Source organism: Hyaena hyaena, unplaced genomic scaffold, assembly GCF_003009895.1.
Source record: "Hyaena hyaena isolate Hyena2069 unplaced genomic scaffold, ASM300989v1 scaffold_187, whole genome shotgun sequence".
NCBI classification, from domain to species: Eukaryota; Metazoa; Chordata; class Mammalia; order Carnivora; family Hyaenidae; genus Hyaena; species Hyaena hyaena.
In genome coordinates, this window is record NW_024080820.1 from 1,392,302 (window position 1) to 1,412,988 (window position 20,687).

At 37.0% G+C, this 20,687-nt stretch overlaps 1 protein-coding gene across 3 annotated transcripts in view; it reads right to left on the reverse strand.

Annotated features, from left to right (window-relative positions):
- The window catches only part of FRYL (FRY like transcription coactivator), a 262,440-nt gene that overhangs the window by 180,174 nt on the left and 61,579 nt on the right, over window positions 1-20,687 (reverse strand). For all 3 annotated transcript variants that reach the window (XM_039241070.1, XM_039241072.1, XM_039241069.1), the window contains exon 3: window positions 15,951-16,080. The gene's annotated coding sequence lies outside the window, so the exon portion shown is untranslated. The remainder of the gene's footprint in view (window positions 1-15,950; window positions 16,081-20,687) is intronic.

A 20,687-nucleotide genomic window follows, 5' to 3' on the forward strand; every position in this document is an offset into this window, starting at 1 on the left:
GTTTAGCTGACTGCGCGGATCGTGGCACTAACCATGGGATGGCGAGGGGTAGGCCACATCAAGAAGAGTTTGGGTTATATAAATCTAAAGTACAAAGATAATGTCAGGAGTACAGATACGAGGAGGATACAGAGACAGAAGAGAAGGAGACAGACAACTCACCCCATAAGCTCTCTGACTGTCTTTTCCATTGATGAGGAGGGGAAATGAATTTATTATTTTCAAGTACCTGCTAGCCAACAAGAACCACAAATTAATGGATACAGCTGTACTGAAGAAAATTCAAACCAAAAACAAAAAATAATAAAATAAACAGAGAGAGAGAGAATTCAAATACAGCACTATGAGAGAGCCAACAAAATGAACAAGTCAGTAATGAAGGGACTCTGATTCCTGAAACAGATCAGAATTCCATCATGATTTCTGGGTAGTATGCTTTTCAGGTTACATCCAAATTAATTGCTTATTTCAGAAATGTAAGCCTAGTTTCTGAATTAATAGTCATAGCTATAAAAGGATTTCTAATAAAGATACGTTTTATACAAACATCACAGACTGGACCAATGCATCAATATATTCACAAATTAGCAACATAAAATCTGTAAAGGAGCATTTTAACTGAACTCTATAATTTGGGGTATGGCTACCTATGCAGCAATTCTATTACTTGTGTGTGCTCTAAGGTACAATTACTGTTACCTTCCTGACACGGGGTATTTATTAATGGTTCAATTTATTTCTAGCTTTTGGCTTAAGTTATTTTTACACACTTTACACATTAAAAAAAATTGCTTCCTCTGCTTAAAATGAAACTGTCCAGACCCTGTAATCATATTTTCTTCCTTGCCTTCACAAACCATACCAATTTGCTATCGTTTGGTCCAATGCTAAGATATTATTATTTCTTGAATGAGAAGAAAACCTGTTTATGAATATATTTAAAATTAATTCTTGAGGTCCTATTTTGGATATCAGAAATTATTTTCAATTGCCTGAAATGATTTTTGAAGATACTGTTAATAAAAGCCCAGAGTCCCAGAGTTAGAGGCACGTGGGTGGCTCAGTCAGTGGAGCATCTGACTTCTGCTTGGGTCGTGATCTCACATTTGGTGAGTTCCAGTCCCATATCTGGCTCACTGCTGTCAGCGCGGAGCCCACTTCAGATCCTCCGTCTCCCCCATTCTGCCCCCTCCCTTACTCATGCTCTCCTTCTAAAAAATGAAAACATAAAAAAATAATAAAAAAGCTAAAAGCCTAGATTTAATTTTTCTATTCAAAAGGCTACTCATTATTAGATTTGTATCTTTATCACGATACACAAAAATGTACATTCACTGCCCCAAAAGAAACTAGAATTGTCAATACTAAGATACTTTCATTGCCAGTACATATTATACAGATATACTGGGAAGAAAAGGGCATTATGTGCATTATATTTGGTAAATCTGACTGCAAAAGACAGATAAGATTCTATAAGCTATGAACAGGGTGAACACAAAAGGACCAAAGCAGGACTCTGTGAGCACAAAACAGGCCTTATTAATGACAGGCCAGAGCAGAGACATAAACCATAACTAACCAGGGTCTACGGAGACCGATGGTCACCTAATCCATGAAGCACCCACTACTGAGTAAAGACTCACCATTTCCTGCCAACGCTTGCCTTTCTGGATTTTTCCTGCACTGCCAGTGACATGTATATTTCCATCAACTAGAAGTTTTTGTTATTAAAGCCACCTTTGATAGCCTTCTTAGTTTTACAACAAAGGGGTGAGTCAGCAAGGCTACCATAAAGTAGAGGAGTGGAAACCAGGAAAGGAAAGGAGCTGTCAATAAACTGCACAGGGAACCAAATGTACAGACAAAAATCACACTTTGCAAGGGGAATACCAGTAGGAGTAGGAAGAAAAGATGAAGAGATTGTCCAGTAGAATTAAATGAGCAAGCCCAAAACAGAGAAAAATATTTATGTATGGGTATGCTTAACATAAACTATACCAAGAGGAATCTGGAAAAATCTACCTTCTTAATCTTAATATTCTTGAAAGACCCACTTTAAGCCTAGTAAATCAGAACCCATGTTTTATAAGATCCACAGGTCATTCTCAAGCATATTAAAGTTTAAGAGGACTTATTTTAAAATATACTAATATAAAAATATCATTATCTTGTTTATGCCATCTTTAGTACATATCTATACTCATTTGAAAAGAAAGATCAGGAAAGTCCAGAGGCCTACGCAATAAATCTTCTGTATTCCTTACATAGAACTTCTCAGAGGTTTTTTGGTTTTTTTAATTTTTTAAATGTTTTTCATTAATTTATTTTTGAGAGAGAGAGAGTGAATACAAGTGGGGGAGGGGCAGAGCAAGAGAGGGAGACACAGAACATGAAGCAGACTCTGGGCTGTGAGCTGTCAGCACAGAGTCTGACGTAGGGCTCAAACTCAAGAACCCTGAGACCAGGACCTGAGCCAAGGTCGGGCACTTAACCAACTGAGCCACCCAGGTGCCCCCAGAGGGTTGCCTTTTTTTATTTTTTTAATTTCTTCATCAAGTAGAATAAAAATATATAAGAGCTTATACTTCTTCTTGAGAACAATATAAGAGACCATCACACAGCTTACCAGGTCTGTAACAAATCATTCTTTAGAAACAGAAAAAGCTATTAAAAAAAAAAAAAAAAACTAAGAAAAAGAAGAATTTAGAATTTAGGTAAGGTAACTATAATTTACATCTGTGATAATGAAGTTATTTTGGATTCTTTAACAATTTAAATGAATAAATCAAATAATGACAGAACGTTCAATTTGCTGATACAGAATTTAGAAAAACAGAATTCTAAACACAGGCTAATCCTCATCTTAATTGCCATCTTTCTACAAAGAATCACCTGAGATTATGTAGTTACCTTTATAGTTAACTTAATCTTTTAAATAAAAAATAAAAAGACTAGGTTTAATACATTTGATCATTAAAATAAGACGAAGCGTGTTTTCTGTCCACAAATGTGGCGAGAGTGAGAGATGGGAGGAAGGTATACTTATGGCCTAATGGACAGTGAGTTCCAATCTGGAAAGGTCTTAAGCAAAATGATTGATGAAAACAACCATTTCAGAACTCCGTATCAGGACAACTAAGAGCATACAGGAAATGTAATAAGCCAACAATTGTTACCTTTAAAGAATAAACTTTCTGGCCTTCCACAAAGAGTCACTGAATCACAGATTTGTTTGTTTGTTTGTTTGTTTGTTTGTTTAAACTGGAGAGTTTGAAGATCACATAATATAATCTGTTAGATCTTAGATGAGAGCTAGAACAGAAGCCCAGAGAAGACAAATGATACATGTGGATCCCAAATCAAACCGACAAATATTTATTGAACACCTACTGCGGATAAAACACTCTTCCAAAGGCTACAGAAAATACAGGTAAATGTAACATTAGATCTTCAAATGGATTCCCTTCCATTCTCTGCTTCCCAGGTAAGTTACCTACACGGAGCTCTCCAATGTCAGCCATATTCTTTTCTATATTCTAGTTAGGGGTTTGAACACTTTGGCCCACAGGCTAAATCAGGTTTGTTGCCCATTATTGTTAACAGAGCTTCACTGAAACACAGCACATTCATTTGCAGATCATCTAGGTCCTTTTGCCCCACAAAGTCATAGCGAAGGAGTTGTGACATAGACGTGTGGCCTGCAGAGCCTACAATGATTAGCGTCTGGTCCTTTTCAGAAAAGGCTTGCCAACCTATGTTCTAGATCACTACTTACACAGCTTGAGGATTTTGTTTGAAGCTACTGGAAGGTTAGTTCTGCCTCAGAAACCACTGCTCACCGAGATGGTTTTGAAGGAAAAGCCAGTGTGCTAAATAGGGCCACTGACAGCAGCTCTCAGGAACAAGTAAAAACTTGCTCTGGTCCATACAAGACAAGAAACAAAGGAGAGCGGACTCTAAATTCCAACAAACATTTCCTAGCTGCTTACTAAGTACTTGGCATTGGGCTAAGCTCTGGAGCTACTCACATAAGTTAAGATCAAGTCCATTCATGAAGAATTCACCAACTGGTAAAAGAAACAACGCTTCTGTATTAAATGGGTAACAGAAGCTAGTGGACAATGAGTTGGAGTCCTGACACAGAATAATTAACTGAGTTGGGGGTGAGGGAAACGATTCAACCCCAAGGCTGATCATGCAGAGACCTCTGTGCCCTCCTCCCCCCGCCCCCCTGGCCCCTCCCAGCCCCGAGCTCCAGTTCCAAGACCAGGGAGAGACGCTTAGATCCACAGATGCCTCAACCCAACGCTACTGGCTGTATATGGGTGGAGCTACCCTTGGCCTGTATGCTGCTTCCTGAATTATTGTTTGTTTAACTTTTCTAGTATATTTCTTTAGTTACATTTTAAACTTATATTTGGCTTCAGTCATCTTTACCTCTCTTACTGAGCTCTTTGTAAACTTCATCTTTATTGTCTATTTCAGTGTCTTCTGACACAGATGTTATTTATTCTCTTACTCATCTTTTTTTATGCCTTTATGATTTCAGGATGTTTTGCCTAATATTTATTTAGTTATAGATTTTTCTTATCTCCTTTGTCTCAATTATCTTATCCTAGACATAGTATCTTCGATTGATAGGAGGAATTGTAATATTTTAACAAGTGTCACCACACCAGTACTCTGGATGAATAGTTCTGTGATTAGGAAACAACAGAGTACATGGGGACAGAGAGAAAGCTATTCCAGGCCCCTTAAAAAGGGAGGCAGATGCATTTTTATTTCAATTAAGTTTCCTGCAAGTCCTTTCTAAAGGCCAAAGTAGTAAAACCCTGGCCCTAACTCAAGCCATACTTAACAGTGCCAATAAAAAAAAGGAGGGGGGGGGGGCAAACCATATGAGACTCTTAACAACAGAGAACAAACTGAGGGTTGACAGAGGGAGGGAGGTGAGAGACAGGCATTAAGGAGGGCACTTGTGATAAGCACTGGGTGTCTGTAAGAGACGAATCACTAAATTCTACTCCTGAAACCAATATTACACTCTATGTTAACTAGAATTTAAAGGAAAGACAGACAAACACACACACACACACACACACACACACATCCAAGTAACAAGGGGACATCTAAAGCAACCCTTCTATGAAACATTAGGCTAACTTTAAAAACAACCAAGAGAAACCACAAGGTCATGCTGCTGCACTAACTTCTAAAAACCTCTGTATGGGAATCACACACTCACTTGGCAGGGGTTATCTGGACAAGCACACGCTGTGGACATAGAAGGAAGCACAGGAAAAAGTGCTGCAGCTCGAGCTCCTGTGAACTGTCACGTAGCTAGCTGTAAATCACAAGCTAATGTTTCTGGAATTGTGCACAATAAAAGACCTAGATCCAAATTCCTAGAGTATTTTCTATGATGCAATGATCCAAGGATACATTCTAGTCAGATGTGATTCATCTACCTACAAGTCAAAAATCCAACTCTTTTTAAAAATAAAAAAGGCACTGTGTATTATTAAACTATGTGTCAATCCTGCTGCCATTTTTTATAATCTCAAAAGCAATGCTACAGAAGAAGCTATCACTCAAATGGATAGGCGAGGTTAACTGGCCTAGAGAGAGAATGCAGACGGGTCAAGGACACGCAGCCAGGGACCACAGGACCTCAGCTCAGTCAGGACAGAAGCCCCACTCCAACTCCTTCCAGAGTATTCACCGCCCCTTTCCTATCATGCCTGTGGATCTTCCCAATAGCTCTCCTTGATCATGAGAATGCTCACAGATCCAGACAAGGTATAAATATAACACCCAGTAAGGCTTTTCTACATCCTCCAATGATTACGGCCGGAAAAGTACTCCAAAGGCTTTTGTAAGTAAGGGACCCTGTTTGATTTCATGACACTACGAGAGCCCAATGCTTCCAAATCCCATTTGTAGAAGCAAGAAAAATTCCTTAACTCCTTCACACATTTACACAGATTATCATCTGGGTCAGGCCAGAAATTCTGGAGCAGACTGATTATTATTTCGAGCTCAGGTTCTTCGAGGACATCCCTTTGCCCAACATTCCTTTTATCACATTTGAATTCCATATGATTCTCTACTTTCCTTAGGTCTGTTCTCACTACAAGCATGAGAAGTGCCAGGAGGAAACCTCATCTCAATTTTCTCCCAGCACTTTCTCTAACCTCCCTATTAATAGTCTCACATGAAGATTTAAATCACTCTTTACCTGGGGCGCCTGGGTGGCTTAGTCGGTTAAGCGTCCGACTTTCGCTTAGGTCATGATCTCGCGGTTCATGGATTCGAGCCCCGCATCGGGCTCTTTGCTGACTGCCAGCTCAGAGCCTGGAGCCTATTTCCGAGTCTGTGTCTCCCTCTCTCTCTGACCCTCCCCTCTTCACGCTGTCTCTCTCTCCTAGAAATAAATAAAAATATTTAAAAAAAATTTTTTTTTAATAAATAAATAAATAAATAAATAAATCACTCTTTACCCATTTCGTTCCCTTCTAAAAAGAAACCGGCCTGCCAGCCCAATACAGGGCAAATCCAACAAAAATGACCCGTTCTGGACATACAAAATCTAACGACTGAGAGCTATGGCTCTACAAAAACAAAACTGAACACAGACCACTTATTAAATAGGAAATCCATTTAGTCAAATATAGATAGCAGTCTTTAAAACTCAACCAAGAGGCATGTGGAATTTTATAGCAAGTGCTACATTTTGCTTTGTCCCTGCTAGGGAGCTGTGCTGAATACCTCCAGAGAGGCATACAAGTATACTATTTAAATGTTTATTATCCCATGGAGTCATTAACACTTCATAATGAAATGGAATGGTACCCCAATGTGTGTCTCTTAATTGTTTTTGCAAAAGTCACGTGAAGCGGCTATTCACTTAATCAGGTTATGTAACCAGAGTGGTATAAAAATAATTATCAGCTATTCATTAAACTGAAACACAGGGTCTCAAAGAGTAAGGCTTTATATTGGAATTAAAGTGTTTTTTTCCTATTGAAATACAGCTCTTAATTAAAATGAAATCACCAAAAAAGGATATGTTCTTTAACAGCACAATTAAATTTGATAGATGCATCACTCTTTTCAAAAATAGATTTCAAACATAAAGATTCAACAACATCAAACACCGCAATGAGATGGAGTACAGGGAACAAATGCCTGACTTTAAAACACTGGCCACCGTTTAGGAGCTGGAAAACCTAAAATAATTTGCTTAACTCTCTCTGAAGTCTTAAAACTCTGTATAACAACCTCTCTCACAAGGCTTCCAGAAGGACTCAGAGAACATTTGCTCATGCAACCAGTATTTATTGAGAAGCTATTACGTTCCAAGCCCTTGGAATACATCAGTAGGCAGAGCAAACTCTATGCTCAACTTAACTTCCACTTGAGGGGGAAAGAGAACAGGTATGCACTAACCAGGCTGAACAGAACGGACCACTTAAGTTATGGCTAAAACAAAATAAGGAAACAGTGCCCAGAATACAGAAGGCGCTCAAAAGCTTCTTCCATCCCTAATGTTGATATATACTCAGTCCCATTCAATGTGTCATTACCTCTGTTCTTGGTGAATTATAAAAACAATCTTATAATATATTTACACTCACTTATTCTTGACTCCAAACAGAATGAACAACAAAATTAAGGTTGATTCCATCAGAATAAAAATAACCCAATCTTGGAGATGCAAGGACACTGCAGCTGTCACAACAGAAGCCTGTGGAAACACACTGCCTGATTCTTAGGATCTGACTCATGACCAAGCCTAACAGACATTGTTCTTCAGTGGTCAGACAACGTCTATTCTCAATCAGTGAAGGGCATTTTCTCCCCACCAACTTTTATGCCTGAAGACAGATATTATGTATGCCAATTCTACTAATATCTAATCAGTGAAATCAGTCTTTGATCACATTAGAAAACTCTACACCAAAAATATATGGATATTTAAGCACAGTTATGAATAAGATTACATCCCATGAACATCTTGATTCCCCCTTTTTTTTAATAAAGGATTTGGGACAAATAATAAACAGTTTACTTCTTTAACAAAATTGCAACATTACACAACTATATACAGCAGAGTTCTTTTACTATAAATTATAACTATTAGCTAATCACTTAATCGAAAAATTGCCATTAAAGTTGGAATCAGGGGAAACAAAGATCAATAGGTCCACTAAAGGTTTTATTTTAACTTAAAATACAAAATCCATGGTTTATCCCCTGGCATTATGATATACGGCCAAGTCCTTAGGGTGAATTTGCTGATCACAGCATTGTCTGTCTTGTCTAAAATCCAACCCATGTACATCATCTATGACTTCCAATTTCAATGTCTTCAAAGTAGAGAGGGAAGTTGAAGGTATCTGATGGAAAAACCCTTCCAATCTTAGACACTTCTCCGACTTGCATGTAATTCAAGAGCAATTTTTTTTTTTTTTTTTTTTAGGAATTTACTTTTATTGAGTCTGACCAAAGCAGTCAACCTTGTTTACACCAAAACAACCCCTTCTTTTCAGTCTCATACTTCACTGAATTATGTAATACCTAATTAAGTTACATGATCACAATTACAAGCGTAATTGGCATAAACAGGTTTGGCTTAAAACACAGCCAACCCTTGGTAAAGCCCACACAACTCGACCTGCTGCAAAAATGGTGGGAAAGGCTTTGGACACTGTGCAATGTCGCACCACAGGCATCTGTAAATAGATGTTACAGAGAAACAGGATTTCTGGTAAATCCAGTGCATTGTTTTGAGAATTTCTACAACATTCCTAAAATACTATGTCGATTTAATATTCAGAGACAGTTAAAAAAGAAAAAAATTTACCAAAAGTAAAGAGAAATGTTCAAAACATCAACCCTGAAAATACCTCTAAATCCTATGCACATTTTTGTTAAGGAAACCCTAAGCATCTATAAAAGCTTCTAGAGTCAAAAGAACCAGGAAAATTTCTATATATTGCAGGCTGGCTTACTCACAACTGATTCTCTCACAAAAGTATAGTTATCGATCCATATTACAATCCTGTCTAACATCCCTTAAAATGACATTATTCATTTTGAGTTAACAAGTAAACAACTTGGTAACTGATCCAAGTACAAAGAGAAAGTCCACACTAGTTTCTCTCCAAAGAATAGTTCCTTCTTTGCATTAGTGATATGAAATCTCTTGATAGCCTTGATATCTCCTTTTATTACACGAACAAAACTGTAACACCCCTTAGAACTAGACCCAGTCATATCTGCATGACTTCTGGCTAAACTACTGCATTATCTCTATCCCAGAACCACCAGTAAACAGGAAGTAAAATTCACTCATGCCGACTTGCAAGCAACCTATTTGCAGGCGGCTGGGAATCATGTATGTCTTATTCTTATCTACGATATAAATTTAGTATCACATCTTGAGATTCATGAAAAGGAATTTGATCAGTAAACTAAAATTTAAGAACCAGACATTTTAAAACCAAATCTCTCTACAGAAATTGCCAAAGAAGTCCTGTAGATTAATTTTAAGTCAATCCATAAAACTGAATTTTTTTTTTAAATTTTTTTAACATTCTTATTTTATTTTTTTAAGAGACCGAGAGGGACAGAGAGCGAGCAGGGGAGGGACTGAGAGAGAGGAAGATACAGAATCTAAAGCAGGCTCCAGGTTCCAAGCTGTCAGCACAGAGCCCGATGTGGGGCTTGAAACCACGAACTATGAGAGCATGACCTGAGCTGAAGTCAGACGCTCAATCAACTGAGCACCCAGGTACCCCAAGGTGAATTTTATTCCTGAAGAGAAAAACTGGGCTACAGTTATTCCACAAAGAACCTGAAGCCTCTGAACTTTCAAACAACAGATTCTTTAGTACTCCATGATTCTGCTTTTCTTTTGACTGTGATTGGTAACAGGATACATACGACTGAAAATTCTTAATCACTAACTTGAGTGCTTATTTGCAAATTAATATAAATTACAAATCTCATTATTATACTTTGTAATGTGTGTGCTGTGTTCAAAAATGTGTAAAATAGTCTTTAAAAAAAAAAACCATATTAAACTAACGGACATAGCATATTGCATTTAAGCACCAAGTCCAACCACACAGTCAATGGTACAGTAAGGAAACTAAGATGATTCAAGACTGAAAGGTAAAGTAAAATTTTAATAACTTAAATCACTGCACATATAAATATATTAATAGGTTTCATATATGCATACACTGCTGAATACAAAATTAAGGGCTGAATGACTTACAGATTTTAATTTAAATATGTATGTATTTGTTTGTTTGTTTGTTTATTTATTGAGAGAAAGAGAGCACACACTAGTGGGGGTGGGGCGCAGGGTGGAAAATCCCATGTATGCTCCACACTGTCAACACAGAGCTTGTCCTGGGGCTCCGGCCCACAAACCAGGAGATCACAGCCCAAGCCAAAATTAAGAGTCAAATGCTTAACTGACTGAGCCACACAGGTGCCCCCCACAGATTTTAATTTAAATTAAAATGAACTAACCCATCAGTGGCCTCACCACTACTCCATCCACCCAAATAAGAGCATAAAAATGACTTCTAACCAGTACATCATAAAGGCCAACATAAATTTCTCCTGAAAATTTAAAATTCCTTCTTTCTTTTACACAATTGATATTTTTAAAACAAAATATATATAGTTCCTTATAAATATGACCCTTTTTTTGAACTGACAAGAAATACAAAAAAACAGGGACAAGCCCTACCCTGGGGAGCTGAAATTGAGAAATTTATGAAAGGTAACATAGCACAGTGTATTAAAATTTAAAATGCACACAGAAATTAATAGTGAGAAGTAATCATACAAAGGTATAAACTGATTTTATAAATGAATATTTGTTACATAATCATTTCCAATAATTAAAAATTAAAATCATTCTAAACATTCATTAGTTTAAGACACTGATTGAATAAATTATTATATCCACACAATGGAGAGCACTTTAAGTGAGACAGAAAGATGCTTAGGATGTATTAAATGAAAAACCAAGTATTGGAGCAGTTTGGATAGTAAATCTCATTTTTAAATTCTATAAATAAAAATGTGTATGTGCATATTAAAATATGCATAGAGAATAGCTATAAAAAACAAAGTTCTAAAGAACAAAAGAATGGTACATACATATATTTTTTTGTAAGAATGGATGTATTTTTTAAACAAAATGTAACTGGCTTCTATAGTGACACATAAAACTCGTATCTTAATTTTCATTTACGTATCACATAGGTCGTACCAGTAACACTATTTCAATAAGTATAAAACTTGTTCATCAAAATATTTTCCAAAGATCACCAAACTTTTTACTTCATTACTGGCTTTATCTTGATCCATACCATCAATATTTCTCCATCTAAATTCAAAACAAAATTTTGATCTATCAAAAATTTAGATCAAATATACATTTACTATATTAAACATTAAAATTTAAACTTGCTTTTCAAAATAAACGCTTATGCTCACTAGAACTATATTTATAAAAGTCGTTTTACTTTCCTAAAATATTTTAAAGAATTGAAAATAATACATTTTTACTTTACCTAATTGCTGATGGTGGTGTTTGTCATAATTACTGTGACAGAAATGGATTCCATCTTTTCCATCTACAATCTTCTCTGATGACAGCAAACTAAGACGTCTCATCTTAAGTAATCTTGGGGAGCTTTCCCGAAAACTATCCCTAGTGTCCAAAACCACATCTCCCGAAAGAATGGGAGGAACAACTCTCTTCAAAAAATCCATTTGAAGGTCCTTCTGCATTACTAGATCCACAAGCATATAGAAAGATGTTTTGCACCAGCTTCCTGATGAGAAGGGAAGGTACACTATTTGTGTCAAAGAGCAAAGAAATGTCATGTGTACTTAGGTGGTGCTCAACGCCAGCAAGTCAACTCCCAGCTGTTCTGAAGCTGATTTGTTAGACATTTGCTGTTCGTACTGATAACAGGCCAAATGGCGATAGACCATGAAACTGCACTTCATATATACATATACACGTACATATACAATGGGTGTTAACGGCAATATTCAGACCATAAAATATCTAGTGTCCACTTGGTTTACCATCTAGACTTTGAAAACCTGTGCGGTGATCATGTTAAGGCAAAATTTACTTTCGTTTGAGGCGTGTCTTTCTTTTAAGGAAACTTCCAACAAAAGAGCAAAATAGTAACTTGTATTCAAAGATAATTCTTATCATCCTGAAAATTTACTGATCGCCTCAGAAACATCAAGTTTTACGGGCCATTATAAGGTGTATTTTAAAACTCTATACTGTATTGTGAACACTCCAGTGTACTTTTAAACACAAAAACTTCTCCTTACAATCAATCATAATTATCAATAGCACCAATGAAAACGTTGGCATGAATGACCAAAGAAAGATTGGTAATTTAAAAATACGTGTATCTAAGAATATAAAGTTGAAGAATTTAAAGTATATTTAGTTCTATAATCCCAGAAATCAACCTTACATAATAATTCCAAATGACTGAGCATTCTAAATATTTTAAAATAGCAAAAGCAGATGAGCGTATTGTCTTCATGTCATCCAGAAGCATAACAAAATATGCCAGGGCAAGTGCCTACGTAAGACTTTGAGAACTGAAATTAGAATCTTCTTTTCTCCTTTCCTTTGCCTGCCCTCTGGTGGGGTACTAAGTAAGCAAGAAGGAAATAAAAATACAGAAGTATCAGATAAGGCGTAAACTCCTTAAGTGATCAAATTTAAAACTTCGAAGGATATACATGTTGATCATAAAAAGTAAATAAATATAATTCACTCAGTGAAACACAAGTACAGTCTCCTAATATTCAACATGAAGAAAATAATTTATGTGTTTTAAAAGAGGAAGCATAAAAGAGTCTAAATAGATATCAGAAAAAATTATAATGTAAAGGAACACCCAGCTTCCTCAGTCAGAAGAGCATGTGACTCTTGATCTTGGGGCTGTTACACTCAAGCCCCATGTTGGGTGTAGAGATTACTTAAAATTTTTTAAAAATCTAATAAAAAAACTATAACGTAAAAACAAGCAAATTTCTGGTCCTGTATAGCTGAGTGTTTAATCCTGATTAAACACTTATTCTACACATTAATTATAAAGTCAATTATTTTTTACTTTATTCATTTAAAAGCTAATAATTGAAGGTCTCTACATGCAAGGCAGTAAGTAATATATCAGTAAAGTTCAGGGAAATTTTAGATTTATTAACACACATCCTGTCTCAGGGAATCCTACAGTGAAAATAAGGGAAAAACATGAAAATCAAATGAAAGACTAAAGCAGGACCATACTTACTAGAAAACAAGTTGACTTTTAAAAATTGCTTCTAAGATGCTCTCTTAACCCTTGGGCATAAAAAGGATAAAAAGTCATATACAAGAGCCTATTCTCCACACACAGAAAAACAACAGGTTGGAACCATAATCCATACGCCTCAGCACGGAGAAGCTATCACTGTGTCTTCCAGGATCTTCTTCCCGCCTCGCTCATAGGACCTCATATTCTTTACAACTCCTGTTAGTGGTTCTCCTTGGGTCCTGAGGCAGGTCCCCCTTATCATTATGGAGTCCAGTAACAGTGGTTTATAACAGGCTGATTACAGAGGGCAAGTTACCTCCATATTTGTTCAGGATACAGAAGACAAACACCTGTATCTCTATTAACCCCACTGTTCCAAGTTGCACTTTCAACTGGGGAAAGGACAGGCAGGGCTTAGGTGTTACAGAAAAAAAATAATAAAAAATAGATTCTCAGATTTCTTTCATTCCATAAATGTTTGCTGAGCAGATTTACAATTGGCCTGTGCAAGGGCATTGAAAACATGTCTCTGTCCCCAAAGAGCTACTATTTACTTATGGAGGGTAAGAAATTCTCACAACTACAGTATTTCCTGTAGGGCTGGCCAAAGCTTTGTTAAGTCTGAACTGCAATTCAATTTCCTCTACCTAATCTGCTTCCTAACCTCCTCTCTTCACAGACATTGATCCCTAATGAACATCCTGGAAGCCAAACTCCTTTTCAGAATCAGCTTCAGGAAGATCCATCCTGAGACATACAGCAAGGGAAAAACGAGGTATTTCAGTGACACGACTACCCATTACTAGCTAATGTGCAAGCAGGAAATGTGATAAAGCCTTGCTGCATGTTGATATTTCTAAGATCTTTGGTTGGTTATCACAAACTTCCAACTCCTACCACAGTAGTTGGGATTAAAAAATTATAGGAGGTCCTTCATCAAAATAAAAAGCTTCTGCACAGCAAAGGAAACAATCAGCAAAACTAAAAGGCAACCGACAGAATGGGAGAAGAAATTTGCAAATAACATTATCAGATAAAGGGGTGGTTCCCAAAATCAATAAAGAACTTATCAAACTCAACACCCAAAAAACAAATAATCCAGTCAAGAAATGGGCTAAAGACATGGGGCACCTGGGTGGCTCAGTTGGTTAAGCGTCCGACTTAGGCTCAGGTCATGATCTCACGGTTCGTGGGTTCCAGCCACACGTCGGGCTCTGTGCTAACAGCTAGCTCAGAGCCTGGAGCCTGTTTCAGATTCCGTACCTCCCTCTCTCTCTGACCCTCCCCTGCTCATGGTGTCTCTCTCTCTCTCTTTCTCTCTCTCTCTCTCAGAAATAAATAAAACATTAAAAAAAAAGACATGAACAGACCCTTCTCCAAAGAAGACATCCAGATGGCCAAAAGACACATGAAATGATGCTCAATGTCACTCGTTATCAAGAAAATATAAATCAAAACCACAATGAGATACCACCTCATACCAGTCAGAATGGCAAACATTAACAACTCAGGCAACAACAGAATATGGTGAGGATGTGGAGAAAGAGGATCTCTTTTGCACTGTTGGTTGGGAATGCAAACTGGTGCGGCTACTCTGGAAAACAGGATGGAGGTTCCTCAAAATGTAAAATAGAACTACCCTATTACCCAGCAACTGCACTACTAGGTATTTATCCAAGGGACACAAGTGTGCTGCGTCAAAGGGACACATGCACCCCAATGTTTATATCACCACCATGAACAGTAGCCAAAGTATGGAAAGAGCCCAAATGTCCATTGACAGATGAATGGATAAAGAAGATGTGGTATTTGTAAAAAAAAAAAAAAAAAAAAAAATTAAAAAAAAGATGGAAAAAAAATAAAAATTTTTTAAAAAAAGGAAGATGTGGTATATGTAGACAATGGAGTATTACTTGGCAATCAAAAAGAAAGAAATCTTGCCATTTGCAACTACATGGATGGAACTAGAGGGTATTATGCTAAGCGAAATTAGTCAGAGAAAGACAAACATCATAGAACTTTACTCATATGAGGGCCTTAAGATACAAAACAGATAAACATAAGGGAAGGGAAGCAAAAATAACATAAAAACAGGGAGGGGGACAAAAACACAAGAGACTCTCTAAATATGGAGAACAAACACAGGGTTACTGAAGGGACTGTAAGAAGGGGGATGGGCTAAATGGGTAAGGGGTATGAAGGAATCTACTCTTGAAATAATTTTTGCACTATATGCTAACTTGGAGGTAAATTTTAAAAAATAAACAAACAAATAAATAAAAATTATAGGAGGTCTTGGTTGGCTCAGTCAGTTAAGTGTCTGACTTTGGCTCAGATCATGATCTCATGGTTTGTGAGTTCAAGCCTTGCATCAGCCTCTTTACTATCAGCACAGAGCCCACTTGGAATCCTCTGTCTCCTCCTGTCTCTGCCCCTCCTTGGCTCACACACACATGCTCTCTCTCAAAAAATAAACAAACATTTAAAAAATCATAATAGAAGCTGGTGGCTCAAATACAGCATTTAAAAATCTCTTTAAACTTCACAGTCACTATTTAGCTTTTAGAATATTTATTATAATCTTACCGGAGAACTCAAGACCGTAACCTCTTGGTGGTAACGTGACTCATCTAATCCTGACTGTGGGACTCTTGAGCAGTTTTGAGTTAAGCATTGAGGTGTTAATCATCCAAGATTCAAATAAATGGCTTCAGCTCTAAAGAAAAAGAAAATACAAGATTTATACATTAAGACGTATTTATAAGTACATTTCTGTTGCTCGTGTCCATCTTTATTTCTGAGTATATTATAGAGCAGTGTCACCTAGTGCTCCCAGTATCTTTTCAACAATGTTGCATTAGATTTTTTCTAAATCTTTATTACAAAAAAATTCAAACTAATTCAAAATTACTGAGAATAGTATAATGACCCCACCATTATAAACTCCTAGTCAACCATGTTTCATTGACATCTCCCACCAACCCCTCAACCCCTCTACCACCACTCTGGATTATCCTGAAGCAAATTGCTGACATTATACCACTTCATCTGTAAATATTCTGTATGTGTCTCTGTATAATAAAGATTTGCTTTTTCCAAAAAACTGCTAGAACTGATTCATGATTTCAGCAAAGTGACAGGATATATAATCAATGCACAGAAATTGACTGCATTTCTATACACCAACAATGAAGCAACAGAAAGGGAAATCAAGGAATCGATCCCATTTACCATTGCACCAAAAATTATATAATACTTAGGAATAAACTTAACCAAAGAGGTGAAAAATCTATACACTGACAACTACAGAAAGCTTATGAAAGAAATTGAAGAAGACACAAAAACATGGAAAAATATTCCATGCTCATGGACTGGAAGAACAAATATTGTTAAAATGCTGGGGGGCGTGGCTCAGACAGTTAAGTGTCTGACTTTGGCTCAAGTCACGCATGACCTCGCAGTTTGTGAGTTCAAGCCCTACATCAGGCTCTGTGCTGACAGCTCAGAGCCTGGAGCCTTCTTTGGATTCTGTGTCTCCCTCTCTCTCTGCCCCTCCCCCATTCATTCTCTGTCTCTCTCTAAAAAATGAAAAACATTAAAAGTTCTTTATTAAAAAAATAAAATGTTGATACTACCCAAAGCAATCAATGCAATCCCTATCAAAATAACACCAGTATTCTTCAAAGAGCTAGAACAAACCTAAAATTTGTACAGAACCACAAAGGACCCTAAATAGCCAAAGCAATCCTGAAAAAGAAAACCAAAGATGAAGGCATCACAATTCCAGACTTCAAGATGTACTACAAAGCTGTAATCATCAAGACATATGGTACTGGCACAAAAACAGACACTCAGATCAATAGAACAGAACAGAGAACCCAGAAATGGACCCACAAACATATGGCCAACTAATCTTTGACAAAGCAGGAAAGAATATCCAATGCATAAAAACAGTCTCTTCAACAAACAGTGCTGGGAAAACTGGACAGTGACATGCAGAAAAAAAAAACGTGGACTACTTCCTTATACCATACACAAAAATAAACTCAAAATGGATGAAAGACCTAAACATAAGACATGAAGCCATCAAAATCCAAGAGGAGAAAACAGGCAAAAACTTCTTTGACCTAACCTGCAGCAATTTCTTAACAAGTCTCCAGAGGCAGGAAAACAAAAGAAAAAATGAACTACTGGGACCTCATCAAGATAAAGGGCTTCTGGGGGCTCCTGGGTGACTCAGTTGCTTAAGTGTTCGACTATGGCTCAGGTCATGATCTCACAGTTCCTGAGTTTGAGCCCTGCATCAGGCTCTGTGCTGACAGCTGACAGCTCAGCCTGGAGGCTGCTTCGGATTCTCTCTCTCTCTCTCTCTCTCTCTCTGCTCCAACCTCACTCGCTCTTTGCGTCTCTTTCTCTCAAAAACAAATTAACATTTAAAAAAAAATTTTTTTAGGAGCACTTGGGTGGCTCAGGTGGATAAGCGTCCAACTTTAACTCAGGTCATGATCTCACAGTTTGTAGGTTCAAGCCCCACATCAGGATCTGTGCTGAGAGCTCAGAGTCTGGATCCTAGTTTGGATTCTGTGTCTCCAAAACACAGAATTTTAAAGCTTTTTTTAAAGTTTAAAAAAAATATTTTAATATAAAAAGCTTCTGCATCGTGAAGGAAACAATCAGTAAAACTAAAAGGCAACCGATGGAATGGGAGATGGTATTTGCAAATGGCATATCAGATAAAGGGCTAGTATCCAAACTCTATAAAGAATTTATCAAACTCAACAAGGCCTAATATTTATCTTGTCTACAGAGAAGTTTTGGGATACATATTTTTCAAAGTCCAGTGACTGAAGGAGGCACGGATTATGAATTACTATGTAATAATGTGATGGTTACTAAGAAGGAAGTGGTCATTTTACTATATATAAGAACTCATGTAATTGTACACATTCAGTAGCGGCATTTTTCAGTAAATAGGTCACATTTTAAATCTGGCACTGAAAACTCAAACTAACCTTCATTTTAAATTATAACTGGTTTAATATTTTTTCTATTTAATGAATTTAATCCTCAACCCAAGAGAAAAGACAAACTACTCTCTAAAATATTATTTTTGTACTTAACCTTAATTTAAAATTCCTTTAGCCAAGTTAGAAATATGATAGTCCATTTGCTCACAGGCATAATCAACTAAATCATGACTAAAACCAAATCTTTGAAGCCAAAAAAAAAAAAAAAAACTGGTAAATATGAATAAAACTAATTCATCTGCATCTATTCATAACAGATATCATTCAGACCTACTGGAAAATGTTTTTAAGACTTTTTAATGTTTCTTTGTTTTGGAGAGAGAGAGAGCAAGCAAGAAAGAGCGAGTAGGGGCAGAGACAGAGGGTGAGAGACAGAATCCCAAGCAGGCTCTGTGCCATCAGCACAGAGCCCAACAACAGTGCTCGAACCCACGAACCATGAGACCATGACCTGAGCTGAGATCAAGAGTTGGACGCCCAACCGACTGGGCCACTCAGACGCCCCTGGATTTACTCGAATTTTCAACTGCCCAACCAAATATTTCTGAACCTGTTATCAAAATGATATCTACAACTCTGCCATAATTCTTAATACTTTATCATCATCTTAGGTTCATGATCATTTTTCCCTCAAAGCAAACAAAGCTCTTATTTGCAGCAGATCCTTTCTGTCCATAGTGGGGAGTACAGTCATGCTATAGTCCATATTTAATGAAATTTAAACTTCCACTTCATCTTCTAGGACAAATCACAAAACCAGTTACTACTGGAGTACAAAGCAGTTTCAGGAAGACTACAACTTCAAAGAGGTCTGATTTGTACCAGCACGCCCAGGTCTTTCGTATTGCTTCACTTTTGAATGAGCTTCTTGTTTGGATGTCGCAAGAGCTAAAAGCCGAGCTTTTTATAAAAATATGTTTTCTCTTCTTGTAACCATACTGTCAGGGCTCTGTGTCATTTTAAGACTTCCCAAAGTCTGTCTAGCATCTCCAATACCTCCTCAATAGATACATAATCTTCCTATTTCCAACCTTCACTTTGGTCACCCCAGGAAATAGTTAGTTGGTTTATACCTCCCTGACCTTCTTTATGGGTTATAATCATTTTTAGCAGGGGTGGCTTTTATTGTTTTTGTTTTGGTTTGGAGTTTCTTTCTGCATGTCAGTTGTTTTTTCCATCTTGTCTCCATATATATTACTTAACGTGGGACTCATTTTAATTTTCATTTCACTTGATTAATTTAAAGTGTATTTCATCTTCAAAAAGAGTAATTTCTATTGCTACTTTGATATTGCTACTTTTCACATGGCTCAGGTCAAACAGGTTAGGTAACTGTGGTCATGGTATACACGTAATCAATGCTATAGTTTCTTATTCTAAAAGAAAAAGACATATAAACAAGAGTGACATGAAGAGGTCAGCTGGTATTTAACAACACTGAAGAGACCAAAAATAGCCAAATAGCAAAAGTTTGAAGGGGCAAGGCATAAACCTGCAGCAAGAAAAATGATCTAGAAGCTTCCATAAAGAGAACAATGGCCCAGCTCTGGTGCTTGGGAGGATCTCAGGTCAAACGGAGTCCTCCAAGGACAGCCTTGTTTCCCTTCACCCCAAAAGTAAAAGAGAAAGTTGATGGCACATTAACCTCTCTTCCTTTCTGAACAGAATTGCTAGAATTATAAAGAACAGAAATCTGCAAATTGAATGTATCTTAATTATATCTTAATTCAAGACCCTTGAAGCATAGGTCTTTCTTTCATAGAGAAAATAATAATCTCAAACAAACAGAGCAAAACAACTAAGAGTAAATGAGTCTCAGTGATGTTCATGATGGTATTCTCAGTACTTGTCCGTATACCTCATAATCTGAAAAGGAGAAGGATACAGTTATGGTGTCTAGCACAAAGTAGATTTGAACTCCACATGCAGAATAACTTAATTTTTACATAACTGATGAAAAGGCTGCTTCATAAAGAAAGGAAGTCCCTGCTCACTGTTTTCAAGGCAAAGGTTGTTAGAAAATGCTATAAAAAAAGGGTTATCCCACTGGGTAAGAAGATTAGGCTAAGTTACTTCCAAGAGGCCAACTTGACACTCTAAATTTGACTTCAGGATATATTTTACACAGTTGACCCTTGAACAACATAGGGGCTAGGGGTGCTGATCCTTGCATAGTCAAAACTCTGCATATAATCTGATTCCCCAAAAGTTTAACTACTAATAGCCTGCTATTTGATTGGAGGCCTGATAACAGCTGGTTAACACATATTTTGTATGTTACATGTGTTATATACTG